Source organism: Ranitomeya variabilis, chromosome 2, assembly GCF_051348905.1.
Source record: "Ranitomeya variabilis isolate aRanVar5 chromosome 2, aRanVar5.hap1, whole genome shotgun sequence".
Lineage (NCBI taxonomy): Eukaryota > Metazoa > Chordata > Amphibia > Anura > Dendrobatidae > Ranitomeya > Ranitomeya variabilis.
Window position 1 is genome coordinate 240,025,635 of NC_135233.1, and position 19,902 is coordinate 240,045,536.

General features: G+C 45.1%; 1 protein-coding gene and 1 long non-coding RNA gene across 4 annotated transcripts in view; one reads left to right on the plus strand and one right to left on the minus strand.

Moving 5' to 3' along the window:
• The window catches only part of LOC143805242 (uncharacterized), a 116,110-nt gene extending 97,594 nt beyond the window's left edge, over positions 1 to 18,516 (minus strand). For both annotated transcript variants that reach the window (XR_013221207.1, XR_013221208.1), the window contains exon 1: positions 18,328 to 18,516. This is a non-coding gene — a long non-coding RNA (uncharacterized LOC143805242). The remainder of the gene's footprint in view (positions 1 to 18,327) is intronic.
• The window catches only part of LOC143805234 (uncharacterized), a 660,557-nt gene that overhangs the window by 12,911 nt on the left and 627,744 nt on the right, over positions 1 to 19,902 (plus strand). The window contains exon 1 of one of the 2 annotated variants that reach the window (XM_077284264.1): positions 18,686 to 18,756. The exons of the other annotated variant lie outside the window; for it this stretch is intronic. The gene's annotated coding sequence lies outside the window, so the exon portion shown is untranslated. Of the gene's footprint in view, positions 1 to 18,685; positions 18,757 to 19,902 lie in introns of those variants that run through there. 2 annotated transcript variants of the gene reach the window in all.

A 19,902-nucleotide genomic window follows, 5' to 3' on the forward strand; every position in this document is an offset into this window, starting at 1 on the left:
GAATACCATGCAAACGCACAACATTCTGAAAAAATAGAGGGACCAGCTCAGAGGAGGAGGGCAATTTGGGCAAAGGTACCAAGTGAACCATCTTGGAAAAACGGTCACACACCACCCAGATGACGGACATCCTACGAGAAACAGGAAGGTCAGAAATAAAGTCCATAGAGATGTGCGTCCAAGGCCTCTTAGGAATAGGCAAGGGCAACAACAACCCGCTGGCCCGGGAACAGCAGGGCTTAGCCCGAGCACAAACATCACAAGACTGCACAAAAATACGTACATCTCGAGACAAGGAAGGCCACCAGAAGGACCTAGACACCAGATCCCTGGTGCCAAAAATTCCAGGATGACCTGCCAACGCGGAAGAGTGAACCTCCGAAATAACTCTACTGGTCCAGTCATCAGGGACAAACAGTCTACCAGGCGGACAGCGATCAGGCCTATCCACCTGAAACTCCTGCAAAGAGCGCCGCAGGTCTGGGGAGACAGCTGACAATATCACCCCATCCTTCAGGATGCCAGTAGGTTCGGAATCACCAGGCGAGTCAGGCTCAAAACTCCTAGAGAGGGCATCCGCCCTCACATTCTTAGACCCAGGCAGATATGAAACCACAAAGTTAAATCGAGAGAAAAACAACGACCAGCGCGCCTGTCTAGGATTCAGACGCCTGGCTGACTCAAGATAAATTAGATTTTTGTGGTCAGTCAAGACCACCACCTGGTGTCTAGCACCCTCAAGCCAATGACGCCACTCCTCAAATGCCCACTTCATGGCCAAGAGCTCCCGATTTCCAACATCATAATTTCGCTCAGCGGGCGAAAACTTTCGAGAGAAAAACGCACATGGTCTCATCACTGAGCAGTCAGGACCTTTCTGCGACAAAACTGCACCTGCTCCGATCTCGGAAGCATCTACTTCAACCTGGAACGGGAGCGAAACATCAGGCTGGCGCAACACAGGAGCAGAAGAAAAGCGGCGCTTAAGCTCCCGAAAGGCCTCCACAGCCGCAGAGGACCAATTAGCAACATCAGCACCCTTCTTGGTCAAATCAGTCAAAGGTTTAGCAATGGCAGAAAAACCCGCTATGAATCGGCGATAGAAATTAGCAAATCCCAAGAATTTCTGAAGACTCTTTAGAGAAGTAGGTTGTACCCAATCACAAATAGCCTGAACCTTAACAGGGTCCATCTCCATAGATGAAGGGGAAAAAATATATCCCAAAAAGGAAATTCTCTGAACCCCAAAAATACACTTTGAGCCCTTCACAAATAGAGAATTAGCTCGTAAAACCTGAAAAACTCTCCTGACCTGTTGAACATGAGATTCCCAGTCCTCCGAAAAAATCAAAATATCATCCAAATACACAATCATAAATTTATCCAGATATTCACGGAAAATATCGTGCATAAAGGACTGAAAAACGGAAGGGGCATTCGCGAGACCGAAAGGCATTACCAAATACTCAAAATGGCCTTCAGGCGTATTAAATGCGGTCTTCCACTCATCCCCCTGCTTAATCCGCACCAAATTATACGCACCACGTAGATCGATCTTAGTGAACCACTTCGCCCCCTTTATGCGAGCAAAAAGATCAGTCAGTAAAGGTAACGGGTACTGGTATTTAACTGTAATCTTATTCAGAAGTCGATAGTCGATACAAGGTCTCAATGAACCATCCTTTTTACCCACAAAGAAAAACCCTGCCCCCAGTGGAGACAAAGAGGGGCGAATATGACCCTTTTCCAAAGATTCTCTGATATACTCCCGCATAGCAGTATGTTCAGGTACAGACAAATTAAACAAGCGACCCTTAGGAAATTTACTACCGGGAATCAACTCAATAGCGCAGTCACACTCTCTGTGAGGGGGGAGAGAATCAGTTTTAGGCTCCTGAAAGACATCATAAAAATCTGACAGAAATGCTGGGATCTCAGAGGGAGTAGATGAAGAAATGGGAACCAAAGGTGCATCCCCATGAATCCCCTGACATCCCCAGCTCAGCACAGACATTGATCTCCAGTCCAAGACTGGATTATGAATTTGTAACCATGGTAATCCAAGTACTAATACGTCATGTAGATTATATAACACAAGGAAACGAATAATCTCCTGATGGTCTGGGGAAAGATGCATAGTCACTTGTGTCCAATATTGAGGTTTATTGCTAGCCAAAGGTGTAGAATCAATACCCTTTAAGGGAATAGAAACCTCCAGAGGCTCTAAATCAAACCCACAACGCTTGGCAAAGGACCAATCCATGAGACTCAGAGCGGCGCCAGAATCCACATAAGCATCCACAGTAACAGATGATAAAGTACAAATCAATGTCACGGACAAAAGAAATTTAGACTGCAAGGTACCCATAGAAAAAGATTTATCAACCTTTTTATCAACCTTCTTTATGCGTTTAGAGCATGCTGATATAACATGAGCTGGATCTCCACAATAGAAGCACAACCCATTTTTGCGCCTGTAATTCTGTCGTTCGCCTCTAGACAATACACTATCGCATTGCATATGCTCTGGTGCCTTTTCAGAGGTCACCGCCAAATGATGCACAGGTTTTTGCTCAGAAGATACCGCCATATGGTGCACAGATTTTTGCTCAGAAGATACCGCCATATGGTGCACAGATTTGCGCTCCCGTAAACGCCGATCAATCTGGATAGCCAATTTCATGGCATCATTCAGACCTGTAGGCACAGGGAACCCCACCATGACATCCTTCACGGCATCAGAGAGACCTTCTCTGAAATTAGCTGCTAGAGCGCACTCATTCCATTTAGTAAGCACCGACCATTTACGAAATTTTTGGCAGTATATCTCAGCTTCATCTTGCCCTTGGGAAAGAGCTATCAAGGCTTTCTCAGCCAAAATCTCTAAATTAGGTTCTTCATAAAGCAACCCCAAAGCCAGAAAAAACGCATCTACATTTAATAACGCAGGATCCCCTGGCGACAATGCAAATGCCCAACTTTGTGGGTCACCCCGCAATAGAGAAATAACAATTTTAACCTGTTGCGCAGGATCACCAGCAGAGTGAGATTTCAGAGACAAAAACAATTTACAATTCTCTCTGAAATTCAAAAAACGGGATCTGTCTCCGGTAAAAAATTCAGGCATAGGGATCTTAGGTTCAGACATTGGAGCACGTATAACAAAATCTTGTAAGTTCTGGACCTTTGTAGCCAGGTTATTCAGACCTGCAACCAAACTCTGTGGATCCATGATTCAAACAGGTGTAACCAAAGCCATTCAGAGATTAAGAGGAGAGGAAAAAAAAAAAAAAAGGCTGAAGACTGCAGTTTAAGCAAGGAGTACAAATAAGCACTAAGGTGCACTTTCCAAACACAGAAGGAAAAAAAAACCTTTTCATATCCTTTCCTGCTTTAGTGCATAGTTTTAACACATGTGGGCCGGCCAAACTGTTATGATTTTCCCAATGGCAGGGAAATCAAAATAACAACGGACTAGCTCTCGGGTGATGGGAACTAAAGTGACCGTGACCTGAACCTGACACGACACTGGAAGTAGCCGGGGAGTGTTTCCTACGATGCCCTAGACACCACGCGCCAGCCGGAGATCTAACTACCCCTATCAGAGGAATATACAGGCCTGCCTTACCTCCAGAGATGAACCCCAAAAGGAGATAGCAGCCCCCCACAGATATTGACGGTGAGTCAAGAGGAAAAGACATACGTAGGATGAACAGCAGATTTAGCACAGTGAGGTCCGCTTACTAGATAGCAGAAGTACAGGAAAGAGTCACTTCACGGTCAACTTCAAAACACTACTCAAAAACACCATCCTGAAATTACTTTAAAACTCCAGTGACAACTCATGCCACTGGAGTGGCAATTTCAGTCCACGAGAGCTTCCAGCTACAGAGAGTCACATTGCAAATAGCTGGACAAAAATAGCATAAACTAGAAACAAAATTCAACTTAGCTGAACAGGATCTTGAGGCAGGAGAATGCAACAGAATGCTACTGATACATTGTTGGCCGGCATCAGACCAGCAGCCAAGCAGCCTTAAATAGGAAACTCCCCTAATGGGTGTCAACAGGTGATCAAGGATAGAAGAAGGCAAATAAGTGGCACTACCATAAAACACCACCGGGGGAGCCCACAAACAGAATTCACAACACTACCCGCAGCTTATCACTCTTTTTCGGACGTTTTCAACAAAAAGGAAGCAGAGGTCTTACCTCCGCATCGCCCATACGACTGTCCGATAGATCTTGTATCCGGCTCTACTCCTCCTAGAGGTCGTATTTATCCTCTGTCACCCTCCGAGACTCAAGCCATGTCTGAATACGTTCAAGAGAATCTGGCCAGAGGCTTTATACGGAAGTCTGTTATGACCCCAATGGCAGAGGGTCTCAGGAATCAATACCAAGTCTGCAAACACAAAAAAACAGCTCATAGGGCAGTGGTAACTGGGCTGACCATATATCTAATCCTAGCACCACAAATAGAAGTAGCTGGGGAACGTGCCTACGTTGGTTCTAGACGTCTCGCGCCAGCCGGAGAACTAACTAACCCTAGAAGGGAAAAGAAAGACCTTTCTTGCCTCCAGAGAAAAGACCCCAAAAGTTGGATACAAGCCCCCAACAAATAATAACGGTGAGGTAAGAGGAAAAGACAAACATAAGAATGAGCTAGGTATTTAGCAAAGAGAGGCCCACTAGCTAATAGCAGAATATAGTAAGATGACTTATATGGTCCCTATTAAAATATCCACGCTGGATATTCAAGAACCCCCGAACCGTCTAACGGCCAGGGGGAGAACCAGCCCCCTAGAGATTCCAGCAAGGTCAGAAATCACATTTAGTACAAGCTGGACAAAAATAGTAGCAAAGCAAGTAACTCAAAAAACAAAGAAGCAAGACTTAGCTTAATTTTGCAAGAGCCAGGACCAGCAGACAGGAGCAACAGAAGGATCTGATTACAACGATGCCAGGCACTGGACTAAGGATCCAGGAAGTTAATATAGCGACACCCCTGGACTAACGACCCAGGTGAGTGCCAAACATAAAAAAGACAATCCCAGAGTCATACCACTAGTGACCACAAGAGGGAGCCAAAAAGTCTAATTCACAACAGTACCCCCCCCTTAAGGAGGGGTCACCGAACCCTCACCAAGACCACCAGGGCGATCAGGATGAGCAGCGTGAAAGGCACGAACTAAATCAGCCGCATGCACATCAGAGGCAACCACCCAGGAATTATCCTCCTGACCATAGCCCTTCCACTTGACCAGATACTGAAGCCTCCGCCTGGAGAGACGAGAATCCAAGATCTTCTCCACCACGTACTCCAACTCGCCCTCAACCAACACCGGAGCAGGAGGCTCAGCAGAAGGAACCACAGGTACAACGTACCGCCGCAACAAAGACCTATGGAACACGTTGTGAATGGCAAACAACACAGGAAGATCCAAGCGAAAGGACACAGGATTAAGGATTTCCAATATCTTGTAAGGACCGATGAAGCGAGGCTTCAATTTAGGAGAGGAGACCTTCATAGGAACAAATCGAGAAGACAGCCATACCAAATCCCCAACACGAAGTCGGGGACCCACACCGCGGCGGCGGTTGGCAAAACGCTGAGCCTTCTCTTGTGACAACTTCAAGTTGTCCACCACATGATTCCAGATCTGCTGCAACCTATCCACCACAGAATCTACCCCAGGACAGTCAGAAGGCTCCACATGTCCCGAGGAAAAACGAGGATGGAAACCAGAGTTGCAGAAAAATGGCGAAACCAATGTAGCGGAACTAGCCCGATTATTAAGGGCAAACTCAGCCAACGGCAAGAAGGTCACCCAATCATCCTGATCCGCAGAAACAAAACACCTCAAATAAGCCTCCAGAGTCTGATTAGTTCGCTCCGTTTGTCCATTAGTCTGAGGATGAAAGGCAGACGAAAACGACAACTCAATGCCCATCCTAGCACAAAAGGATCGCCAGAACCTGGAAACAAACTGGGATCCTCTGTCAGACACAATATTCTCAGGAATGCCGTGCAAACGAACCACATTCTGAAAGAACACAGGAACCAGATCGGAAGAGGAAGGCAGCTTAGGCAAAGGTACCAAATGGACCATCTTAGAAAAGCGATCACATACCACCCAGATGACAGACATGCCCTGAGACACCGGGAGATCTGAAATGAAATCCATGGAAATGTGTGTCCAAGGCCTCTTCGGGACAGGCAAGGGCAAGAGCAACCCGCTGGCACGCGAACAGCAAGGCTTAGCTCGAGCACAAGTCCCACAGGACTGCACAAACGACCGCACATCCCGTGACAAGGAAGGCCACCAAAAGGACCTAGCCACCAGATCTCTGGTGCCAAAAATTCCCGGATGCCCTGCCAACACCGAGGAATGAACCTCGGAAATGACTCTGCTGGTCCACTTATCAGGAACAAACAGTCTGTCAGGTGGACAAGAGTCAGGTCTACCAGCCTGAAATCTCTGCAACACACGTCGCAAATCCGGAGAAATGGCTGACAAGATAACTCCCTCTTTAAGAATACCAACTGGTTCTGCGACTCCCGAAGAGTCAGGCACAAAGCTCCTTGAAAGAGCATCAGCCTTCACATTCTTTGAACCTGGTAAATACGAGACCACAAAGTCAAAACGGGAGAAAAACAATGACCAGCGGGCCTGTCTAGGATTCAGGCGTTTAGCAGACTCGAGATACATCAAATTTTTGTGATCAGTCAAGACCACCACACGATGCTTAGCACCCTCGAGCCAATGACGCCACTCCTCAAATGCCCACTTCATGGCCAACAACTCCCGATTGCCAACATCATAATTCCGCTCAGCAGGCGAAAACTTCCTCGAGAAAAAGGCACAAGGTCTCATCACAGAGCAACCAGGGCCTCTCTGCGACAAAACGGCCCCTGCCCCAATCTCAGAAGCATCCACTTCAACCTGAAAGGGAAGTGAGACATCAGGCTGGCACAAAACAGGCGCCGAAGTAAACCGGCGCTTCAACTCCTGGAAAGCCTCCACGGCTGCAGGAGCCCAGTTAGCAACATCAGAACCTTTCTTGGTCATATCCGTCAAAGGTTTAGCAATGCTAGAAAAATTAGCAATAAAACGACGGTAGAAGTTAGCAAAACCCAAGAACTTCTGAAGACTCTTAACTGACGTGGGTTGAGTCCAATCATGAATAGCACGGACCTTGACTGGGTCCATCTCCACCGCAGAAGGGGAAAAAATAAACCCCAAAAAGGGAACCTTCTGTACTCCAAAGAGACACTTTGAGCCCTTAACAAATAAAGCATTCTCACGCAAAACCTGAAACACCATCCTGACCTGCTCTACATGCGAGTCCCAGTCATCAGAAAAAAACAGAATATCATCCAGATAAACGATCATAAATTTATCCAGATACTTCCGGAAAATATCATGCATAAAGGACTGAAACACTGAAGGAGCATTAGAGAGCCCAAAAGCCATCACCAAGTACTCAAAATGACCTTCGGGCGTATTAAACGCGGTTTTCCATTCATCTCCTCGCTTAATGCGCACAAGGTTGTACGCACCACGAAGATCTATCTTGGTGAACCACTTGGCACCTTTAATTCGGGCAAACAAGTCTGACAACAGAGGCAAAGGATACTGAAATTTAACAGTGATTTTATTCAAAAGCCGATAGTCAATACAAGGTCTCAAAGATCCGTCCTTCTTGGCCACAAAAAAGAATCCCGCACCAAGAGGGGAAGAGGAAGGACGGATATGCCCCTTCTCCAGAGATTCCTTGATATACGAACGCATTGCAGTATGCTCAGGTACAGACAGATTAAATAGTCTTCCCTTAGGAAATTTGCTACCTGGAATCAAATCTATGGCACAGTCACAGTCCCTATGAGGAGGCAGAACACTGGACCTGGACTCGCGGAACACATCCTGATAATCAGACAAATATTTAGGAACTTCCGAAGGAGTAGAGGAAGCAATAGACACCGGCGGGGAATCACCATGAATACTCTGACAGCCCCAACTTGACACAGACATTGCCTTCCAATCCAAGACTGGATTATGAGTCTGTAACCATGGCAACCCCAAAACGACCAAATCATGCATTTTATGCAGAACAAGAAAACGAATCACCTCCCGATGTTCAGGAGTCATGCACATGGTTACCTGTGTCCAAAACTGCGGTTTATTTTCCGCCAATGGCGTAGCATCAATACCCCTCAGAGGGATAGGATTAACCAACAGCTCAAGAACAAAACCACAGCGCTTGGCAAACGACAGATCCATAAGACTCAGGGCAGCACCTGAATCCACAAACGCCATAACAGGGTAGGAGGACAATGAGCAAATTAAAGTCACAGACAAAATAAATTTAGGTTGCAAATTACCAATGGCGACAGGACTAACAACCCTTGTTAGGCGTTTAGAGCATGCTGATATAACATGTGTAGAATCACCACAGTAAAAACACAACCCATTCTGACGTCTATGATTTTTCCGCTCATTTCTGGTCTGAATTCTATCACATTGCATCAAATCAGGTATTTGTTTAAACAACACCACCAGAGGATTAGCGGTTTTGCGCTCCCGCAAACGCCGGTCAATTTGAATAGCCAGCGCCATGGAATCATTCAGACTTGTAGGAATGGAGAAACCCACCATCACATTCTTAATGGCTTCAGAAAGGCCATTTCTGAAGTTTGCGGCCAGAGCACACTCATTCCACTGAGTAAGCACGGACCATTTCCGAAATTTTTGGCAATACACTTCAGCTTCATCCTGGCCCTGAGAAATAGCCAGCAAGGCTTTTTCTGCCTGAACCTCAAGATTGGGTTCCTCGTAAAGCAATCCGAGCGCCAGAAAAAACGCATCAATATTTGCCAATGCCGGATCTCCTGGCGCTAGCGAGAAAGCCCAATCCTGAGGGTCGCCCCGTAAAAAAGAGATAACAATTTTAACTTGCTGAACTGAGTCTCCAGATGAACGGGGTCTCAGAGATAGAAACAATTTACAATTATCCCTGAAATTCCTAAACTTAAATCGGTCTCCAGAAAACAGTTCAGGAATAGGTATTTTAGGTTCAGACATAGGACTACTGGTAACAAAATCTTGTATGCTTTGCACACGAGCAGCAAGCTGGTCCACACTTGTAATCAAGGTCTGGACATTCATGTCTGCAGCAAGCTCAAGCCACTCAGAGGTAAAGGGGAGGAAGAGAGGGAAAAAAAACATTCAGAATTTCTTTTCTTATATCCCACTTCTGCAATGCATTAAACATTCAATGTAGGCCTGGCATACTGTTATGACCCCAATGGCAGAGGGTCTCAGGAATCAATACCAAGTCTGCAAACACAAAAAACCAGCTCATAGGGCAGTGGTAACTGGGCTGACCATATATCTAATCCTAGCACCACAAATAGAAGTAGCCGAGGAACGTGCCTACGTTGGTTCTAGACGTCTCGCGCCAGCCGGAGAACTAACTAACCCTAGAAGGGAAAAGAAAGACCTTTCTTGCCTCCAGAGAAAAGACCCCAAAAGTTGGATACAAGCCCCCAACAAATAATAACGGTGAGGTAAGAGGAAAAGACAAACATAAGAATGAGCTAGGTATTTAGCAGAATATAGTAAGATGACTTATATGGTCAGCAAAAACCCTATTAAAATATCCACGCTGGATATTCCAGAACCCCCGAACCGTCTAACGGCCGGGGGGAGAACACCAGCCCCCTAGAGCTTCCAGCAAGGTCAGAAATCACATTTAGTACAAGCTGGACAAAAATAGTAGCAAAGCAAGTAACTCAAAAAACAAAGAAGCAAGACTTAGCTTAATTTTGCAAGAGCCAGGACCAGCAGACAGGAGCAACAGAAGGATCTGATTACAACGATGCCAGGCACTGGACTAAGGATCCAGGAAGTTAATATAGCGACACCCCTGGACTAACGACCCAGGTGAGTGCCAAACAGAAAAAAGACAATCCCAGAGTCATACCACTAGTGACCACAAGAGGGAGCCAAAAAGTCTAATTCACAACAGAAGTCCTCCTCTCCTGCAGGCGCTGGTTTTTTCTTCGTCAAGAAGGACGGTTCCCTTCGTCCCTGCATTGATTACCGTGGCCTCAATAACATCACCATTAAAAACAAGTATCCACTTCCTCTCATCCCAGAACTTTTTGATCATCTGCGTGGAGCACGAATCTTCACTAAACTGGATCTCAGAGGAGCCTACAACTTGATCCGAATTCGTTCGGGAGATGAATGGAAGACTGCGTTTAACACCAGAGACAGTCATTATGAGTATTTGGTGATGCCTTTCGGCTTATGTAATGCTCCTGCAGTTTTTCAAGAGTTGGTGAATTATGTTTTTCGGGACCTACTTTACACCTGTGTAGTGGTATACTTGGACGACATCCTTGTGTTTTCACCGGATCTGCTTTCTCATAGGAGACATGTGCGGCAAGTTCTTCTCCGTCTGAGGGAGAATCGTCTGTATGCTAAACTTGAGAAGTGTGCCTTCTAACAGTCGTCCCTACCGTTCCTGGGCTTTATCATCTCTGATTCTGGTCTGTGTATAGATCCGGCTAAAGTTTCTGCCGTACTCAACTGGCCACGTCCGCTTGGGGTTAAGGCGACTCAGCGTTTTCTAGGATTTGCGAATTACTATCAGCAATTTATTCCTCATTTCTCCTCCTTGTCGGCTTCCATCTCTTCTTTGATAAAGAAGGGTACTAATCCTCGTCTTTGGCCAGCAGAGGCTGAAAAGGCTTTTCATTCTCTCAAAGAAGCATTCGCCTCCGCTCCTTTACTCCATCGCCCTGAAGCTAATAAACCCTTCTTCCTAGAGGTTGACGCCTCTGCTGTCGGTGCCGGAGCTGTGCTTTCTCAGAAGTCTTCTACTGGTCGTCTTGTGCCCTGTGGTTTCTTCTCCAAGACTTTCTCTTCTTCTGAAAGAAATTATTCCATTGGCGACAGAGAACTTTTGGCCATTAAATTGGCTTTAGAGGAGTGGAGATATCTGTTGGAAGGAGCCTTACATCCCTTTGTCATCCTTACGGATCATAAGAATTTGGCATACATCCGTTCAGTGCACCGACTGAATCCCCGACAGGCCAGGTGGGCCTTGTTCTTTGCCCGATTTGACTTTGAACTTCGCTTCCTACCTGGAGAAAAGAACTTCAAAGCTGACGCTCTATCCAGGTCCTTCTTGTCAGTGGACACTGAGGAGGAGTCCTCGCACATCATTGACCCCGCTAAAATCATCACACTTGCTCCAGTATCTATGACCTCTTTACCTCCGGGTAAGACTTTCGTTTCTGAGAGGAACAGGAGACGTGTGTTACTCTGGGGACATGCTTCCAAGCTAGCGGGACATGTCTGTTTCAAGAAAACTCGATCTAATATCTCGTTACTACTGGTGGCCGACTCTTTTGAAGGATGTCCAAGCTTTTGTGGTCTCTTGTCCTTCCTGTGCCAAGAACAAAGTACCCAGGCAGCTTCCTTCCGGGCTTCTTCCTCTTCCAGTGCCTACCGCTCCGTGGCAACATATCACAATGGATTTCTTAACTGATCTGCCTCGTTCCTGTGGTTGTACCGTCATCCTCGTGGTTGTGGACCGTTTTTCTAAAATGGCACATTTCATTGCTCTTCCTGGTCTGCCTTCGGCTCCTGAACTGGCGAAGATTTTTGTTCAACATATTTTTCGCATTCATGGTCTTCCACAACACATTGTTTCTGACCGGGGAGTTCAGTTCACCGCTCGTTTCTGGAGATCTCTCTGTAAGTCATTGAACATTTCACTTGATTTTTCTTCGGCCTATCATCCACAGTCCAATGGCCAAGTGGAGCGTACCAATCAGATCATGGTTACTTATCTCCGGCATTTCTCCAACGCTTATCAAAATGATTGGTCTGACTTACTACCATTGGCCGAGTTTTCTTATAATAAGCACACCAGCGAAGCTTCTACCAAATTTCCATTTTTTTGTCGTCTACGGACAACACCCTGGTCTTCCTCTACCAGTTCCTCCTGTCTCTACTGTGCCGGCGGCAGATCTTCTGTCTAGAGAATTCTCCAGGGTTTGGCAGGAGACCAAGTCTGCTCTCGAACTAGCTCAGCATAGGATGAAGAGGCATGCAGATAAAAGGCATCTCGATTCTCCTGTGTTCCATCCTGGGGATAAGGTCTGGCTTTCTTCTAGATTTATTCGTCTTAAAATCCCTTCACATAAACTGGGTCCCCGTTATATTGGTCCTTTCGAGGTTTTGGCACGTATTAACAACGTTTCTTACAAACTTAAGTTACCTGCCTCTCTTCGTATCCCTAATTCCTTTCATGTATCTCTCCTTAAGCCTGTAGTTTTTAATCGGTTTCATACCTCGACTCTTTCTTCACCTTCGCCTGTTTCCGCAGACAATGTTTTTGAGGTTAAGGACATTTTGGCCATGAAAAAAATTAGAGGTAGAACTTTGTTTTTTGTCGACTGGAAAGGTTTCCGTCCTGAGGAGAGATCCTGGGAGCCTCGGGAGAATATTCAGGCTCCCCGAATTTTAGCTAAGTTTCTTTCTGGCCTAAAGAGGAGGGAGGGATGTAAAGACGGGGGTACTATCATACCACTGCTGCCGCCTCCTCGCTCGCTCCCGGCCTCTGCTTCTCATGCGCGCGCGCATACTAGGTTCAGTGCTGCGCGTGTGCACTTCTGATCTTCTGTTGGCGCTCCTCTTCGTCTCCTCTATGGTCCTGGAGGACTAGTACCTGGAGTTCGGTCCTCCTTATTGTCCTCTCTATGGTTCTGGAGGTCTGTTACCCGGAAGTGCTACCCTGCCTTTAGGTATTTAAACTGCTTCCTGCCGTCCCTCTGTGCCTGGTTATCATTTGTTCCTTCAGGTCTTCCTGGCCGCTCTTAGTCTCTGTGAAGTTCGTTTTCCCTCTGACTTTGGGTTTATCCTGTCTCTCCTGTATCCAGCTAGCCTCTGCGTTTCCTCAGTTCCTCCGCCAGTCCCTGTACTGCTGCAGTTTACCCATCAGTCCTGTTTTACCCATCAGTCCTGTTTTACCCATCAGTCCTGTTTTACCCATCAGTCCTGTTTCTCTGCAGTACTTACCTATCCTGTGGTCCTACTACCTCCGCCTCTTCTTGGTCTTCTCCTGTCCTGGTCCTCCAGCTTCCGTGGCGATAGTCCCTCACGGGCCTGCCCCTAACTCTCCCTGTATAGGAGGCGGTCAATCTGGTCAGCTCATCCGTGAGGGGTTCGTCGTCACGGTCTAGAGGGCCCACTCTCCGTTTTCCCTCTTTGAATCGTCACACTTAAATAGGACTGCACTTGGGTGACATCTGAGTGCAGCCTGATTCTTACAGCATAACACCGTCATGTCTGTACATTACATGAACAGTTGCGTTATTTCAATATTAACTTTGTAATGCCTCATTTCTCCTGATGGGGGCACTGCATGGAAATTGAACATTTACTGCCAGTTTCTCATATCACAATTAAAGAAGCACTCCTCCTCCCATTAAAGTTGTAATTCTCTTAAAGGGAACCTGTCACCTGAATTTGGTGGGACCAGTTTTGGGTCATATGGGCGGGGTTTTCGGGTGTTTGATTCACCCTTTCTTTACCCGCTTGCCTTGCGCAGGCGTGTACTCCGGAGGACAGAGAATGAACTTCAATCCAATATTGCGGCCAGCATGCAGCCAGCGGGTAAGGAAAGGGTGAATCAAACACCCGAAAACCCCGCCCATATGACCCAAAACTGGTCCCGCCAAATTCAGGTGACAGGTTCCCTTTAATATATTGCAGTCATCATATTATATGGCACTGTGTACTTACAATTGCTCATTGTGCCTTTTTACCCAATAAATTATTTTCTTTTCATCTCCCATGGACTTTTGCAGTGACTGAGTCATACAGGAAAAACTGACCTCCTGTTTCTACATAGAGCTTAGGAGGATTCAGATAGTCAGTTATTAATCTCATGATGTCTTACACCCAATTGAAAGAAGAGTTAGCTGGGTAGATGTCACGACTTGGCTGTCGAGTGACCTGGGACCAGGGCAACTTTGCTGGCCCTAACACTTGAGGGCGCTCTAGCTCACCCTGTTCCCCAGGATACTTTAGATAGCGAAGATGCTGGGGCCTCCACTTTTGCCTTATCTCCTAAGTTAGCCCTTGGATTGTCCCCTTCCCCCATCCAGGGAAGAGGGGCGCTACTGTGCACCGCAGTAGACGAACCCGACAAATTGGGTAACAAAGACAAGGGTAAATTGAAAACTCCACACATACAAAATATTCCCTCAAATATAATAGAGGAATCCACTAGGGTGTGCAGGAAGAGGAAGAAAGCAAAACAGGGAAGGATAAGGGATTATCAAGCGTATAAACCAAACAACAGTCGCTTATAATTTCTCCAGCACTCCTTCTCATACCAACTTCTCTCCCTTCTTTTGTCATGAAGCAAGAGCCAACTCTAACCAGGACTTGGTAATAGAGCCCAGATTATATAAGGAAAAGGAGTGGCTAACCAAGCACAGCTGAACACAGGGATTTCCTACATGGCTAATTAACCCCTGTTCTGCTGCAAGAAATAAATGTTTTTAATAAGCCAGAGAAGTGCTTCTTCTCAGCGACGGAGTAGGAGCAATCAGACGCTGCCGTCTTCTGGCTCCGCTCCGTTGCGGTAACCCTGTGACAGTAGAAAGGCAAAATGAGCAATTGTAAGTGCACACTGCTATATAATATGATTGCAATATATAAAGAAGATAAACATATTTGATGGGAGGAGGAGGGCTTATTTTATCCCTGGGGTTTCAAACATTAACACACCTTGTTATCAAAGTACCATTAGAAGAGCCTTCTAAGAAATAGAATTGGTCCAACACAATCTCTTTAAAGAATTGTCACGACATAAAAAAGGGATACAAATGAAGCACATTCTTCTAGTCAGACATTTGAATATTAAAATACAGACCATAAGAACTAAAACAGACTGTTAAACCATTGATATTACATGAGATAGGTGATTGGCTTTCTAATAATACCAACAGTTGTAATTTTCCTGGATAGATTTTTTAAAAGGGTAAAGCAATATCTATTTTGGGAAGTTCTCTCCATTAGGTTTAATGCCGAAGGTTAACTCTCCCTTTAAGGGTATCTATTAAATAATTGAAAGAAAGTTTAGATATAATATTATCATTGATCGTCTCTATCCTAAATGTGAAATAGAGTGAATACAAGACCCACTATATGACACTGGAGATTGATTCAATATGCTTATTTTAGGGCCCCTCATGCCAGGACGTGTCTTCACTATAACAATTACACGTGTTGGGATAAAGCTGCATTTTGTAACGTTCTGTCTGAGGTTTATTTATTCAGACCATGTGTGTTATTTCATTCACTGTTGGCTTTCATTTGGTTTCCAAAGAAGATAGATGAAAAATGCACCCTCTTCCCCCACCATCCGTGGTCAACAAGGTCTATTTACATTAATGCACGTGTTCTTGTGGAGCTCTATGCACATTAATAATGAGACATCGCTCTGAGGACAATAGGGCGAACACAGGTCCAGGATGCAAAATCCTTATTCAGAAAGTGGACACGTTTTGTTATTAAAGTGAACCTGACAGCTGATACATGCTGCCGATCCGCGGACACCATGTATCAGGCACTAGCTGCTTGATCTCAGCCAGGTATGTTTGATTCTGAAACGCTGTGACATTTTAGACAAAAATATACATTAGAATACGCCGATGACCAAGACATGCCCAACACTAGTCGGACAGGCGAGTCCCCAGTCTCTTCTCGCTCACTGCCTAGGTGTGCGTATAGTGAGAGACCTGTCACTCCGGGGCAGCAGGCGTGGAGAAGCCATTGGTGACCCGCCTGTCTAACTAGTCTCCAGCGTGGATCGGTCTACAGGCTGTTGTAAGCCTACAGCCCACAATACGTCCAAGTCCTGGCATACATAGGGAAATTTCGTCAATGCCGTGTGCCAATCCGCTCTTTGTACTGGGAAAAATACTAAAATCAGGAGAGTATAAACATTTTTCTTGTGAGGAGTGGTCCTATAACTGTTGGTGGAGCAGTCAATTCATTGCTTAGCTTGAGGGGGCACACTGGGCATTGTTTGTTTTGAGGTGGCACTCAGGGGGCATTCTTTAAGGTGACACCAGGGCATTTGCTTTAACCCCTTTCCGACATCGTGCGTACATTTACGCTGATGTCAGACTCCCTCCCTTTGATGTGGGCTCCGGCGGTGAGCCCACATCTTTCCCTGTTTTGAACAGCTGACATGTTCCAGCAGTAGCCGCGGGTGGAATCGCGATCCACCCGCAGCTATTAACCAGTTAAATGCCGCTGTCAGACTCTTCTAGTGGCATTTAACAAGCGCTTCCGGCAATCGTGATCGATATACGCACACCGGTGACCCCCGTCACGTGATCACGGGTCACCGGTGTGTTCGCATGACAACCAGAGGTTTCCTGGAGACCTCTATGGTGGTGAGTGCCGGCTTGTAGCAGAGCCGATTGGGTTGTGACAGCTTCTAGTCTCCCATGGAGAATATTGAAGCATTCCAAAAGTAAAAAAAACAAACATATTTTTAAAAATATTTTTAAAAAATATATAAAAGTTCAAATCAACGAGCTTTTGCCCCATTCAAAATAAAACAATAAAAAAATCAAACATACACATATTTGGTATCGCTGCATTCAGAATCGCCAGATCTATCAATAAAAAAAAGGATTAACCTGATCGCTAAAAGGCATAGCAAGAAAAAAAGTCAAAAGGCCAAAATTTATTTTTTTTTTGGTTACAATAACGGACGATCAAAAGACTGAAAAATGGAGACACTACGGGTATTGGAAAATGGCACAATTTTTTTTTTTTTGTTAACAAAGTTTGGAATTTTTTTTTCACCACTTAAATTAAAAAGAACCTAGACATATTTGATGTCTATGAACTCGTAATGACCTGGAGAATCATAATGGCAAGTCAGTTTTATAGCGTTTTTATAGCGAAAAAACGCAAAAAATCAGCAACGTGTGCACACAGCCTTACAGTAAAAGGGAAGACCTTGAAGAAGAGTTGGCAAATATCCCAGGTGCTAAATTGGCCTCCAGTAAATCCTCACAGAAATAAGCATCTCTGAAAGTTTTTTCTGTCTCAGGGATACTCCATCGCTAAATGGAGGCCCGGTTTCCAATTGTATTTTCAATGTGGCATGGCTTCTAAAGGAGGGTGGTCAATCAAAAAAATGTTTGTCATCTCCCAAAAGGTTCAGCAAAAAAGTTGCCATGTATTCACATACAGTACATTGGATAATGATGCCCGGGGGGTAATTATAATGGGTGCAGGGGTCTCAAACACACATGGGCCCTGAAGGTTACTTAGGGCCCCATAAGAGAAGACCCATGATAGTTGGGAACCTTGTTGGAGAGCTGGGGTCACCTGGTGGATGCCATGAGGCTAAGACCCCAAAGTAACATGGAGTCGTTGGTGAAATTGATGCATTCCCTTGACTCACAGGCAACCAAGTCTCAACCAACTTTGTAAAACAATCTCCAAAAATGGGAAAATTCTTAGAGACTGTACTGTAAAGACACAATTTTTGAGCGTAGTTGATAACATTTCTGGGGACGATTAAGCTCTCCCTCCCATTCACGTCACAGAACATCCCTTTTTGGACCACCTTTCAGCCAAGGAGTCCTGGGAAATCTGGCAGCGCTGACAAATATGATTAAAGTACATGGAAGGAGTACGAGTAAGGGTAAGTTCACACAAGGCGTTTTTGCTGCTTTTTTTTCTGCAGCAAAACCTGATCTTGGAAGGAAAGAAGCTGCGACAAAAATGCAGGTTTAGGTGCGTTTTTTTGTTGCGTATTTGGTGCATTTTTTGGTGCTTTTTTTTTCTTTGTCCATGCTAATGTCCTTGAATTTTCAGCAGCAAAAACGCAGCAAATAATGATACCTGCGTTTTTTCAACACCCATTTAAACCAATGGGTGATAAATGCTGAAATAACGCAGCAAAAATGCTGAAAGAAGTGACATACTCTATGTCAAAAAAACGCAACAAAGCACAAAATACTGATCACACAAAAAACCAATGTGTGTGCATGAGATTTCTGAAATCTCATAGGCTTTGCTAGTATTGTAAAAAGCAGCTGAAAATTAGTATAAAAAGCAGCAAAAAACGCAGCAAAACGCCCTGTGTGAACTTACCCTGAGTTGAAATCCCCACCTAGCAGCTCTAATACTATCTTCCCATTGATTTGAGGGGATTCACATATCAACAGAGAGTGCGGAACTATTCTTGTCATGAGAGCATTAACAATACCTCCAAAATCTCAGTTATAAGGCGATGGAGCACATTGTTCACCATTTGGATCTGTCCCACAGCAAAGAAAATCCACGACACAGAAGTGAACAGTACCAAATTTTCAATGTTTTGATTTTTTTTCTTACATTTCATGTGACAAAGCTGACCTGATCGAAATCAGCAAAACGATCAGATCTGCCCATGGTCCCCTTTCCCTTAGCAACCAGAGTTACAGAACAGTGCTGAGAAACAGAAATGTGGGCTCTGATTGGCTGTAGTGAAGCCTTAAGAGTATATGATTGGGTGAGGTGAGTATGGCAAACAATGAGTGAGTGACAGCAATGTAGGGGGCGGAGCTACAGTCAGCTGTGAGGAAACGACATCCCGAGGTAAAGCAGGAGTGCGGCCATGACAGGAGAAATGACACAAAACCAGAGCAATTCTGAGGTAAAAAATGTCAGGAAATGAGAGGAGGAGATAAGGAACTGTAAGATGGGACCCCAACATCCACAAATATGTGTAAATATTTCATATATAATATGTTCTATTCTATTATAGTCAGTTATGATATAACATTACATTTTTCAGAATAAAATGGGACCAATATAGGCCTTGAGGGGACAACTGAGGCATGGGGCTGGGGGCCAGTCAACCATCTTGCCTTGGCGAGAATAGTTAGATACAGGGCCTGGGTGAGCACTCCTGTGCTTTCCGATGCCATACTTCTCTAGCCGCAGCTTATTTATCTACCCATCAAAAATAAGGATCAGGATCATCGGGTGATTGAATTCCAACTTCCCAATTTTCATGTCTTCTCAACAATCAGGAGGCTGCAAAAAATCCTTAGCTGGCTGGTTCATCCTGCTGTATTTGGAGGGTTTGAATGTCTTATGTAATGTGTATGGTGGTCCTTACTCCTGCAGACTCTGCAAGCAAAACACCAACCTTGATGAAATAGCCTCTATGATTACTATTATAGGGCGCTATGACAGGACTTTATAGGGGGCTACTGTGCACCAGGAGCTTGTTATGGGACGTTTGTCATTATGTTACTACTAATAATAATAATTTTATTTATACAGCTCCAACATCTCCAGCAGCACTTTACATTGATCGGGGTCATGTACAGACAATATCTGACATTACAGTATAACACATAGCTCACCAGTTACAGGAGGAGTGAGGGTCCTGCTCACAATCTATAAGGAGATGGGGGGACATAATAGATAGAACCAGAGGAGTAGCTAGGGGTTTAGCTCGGGGGGGGGGGACAAACATTTAAGTGGGCCCCTAACCAGGTAACCCTGATTACAACTATAGTGGCACACTCTAATTGTTGGCATAGGAGAACCTCTGCTGATGACTATGGTGTTACTGAAAATAAATTACTTGTTACCACCATATAGTGCTAGATACCACTACTGCAGAACATACAGGAGTTTACACTACAGTTATACATAGTGACTTACAAGTGATGTTCTTTTTGATGCAAACAGTCACGTTTCCCATCTTTTCCATCTGGCACAGACCAACACAACTTCTCCAGCCAGGACTCAGCTGCAAAGATTAGAACAAAGACACATATGATTTCTC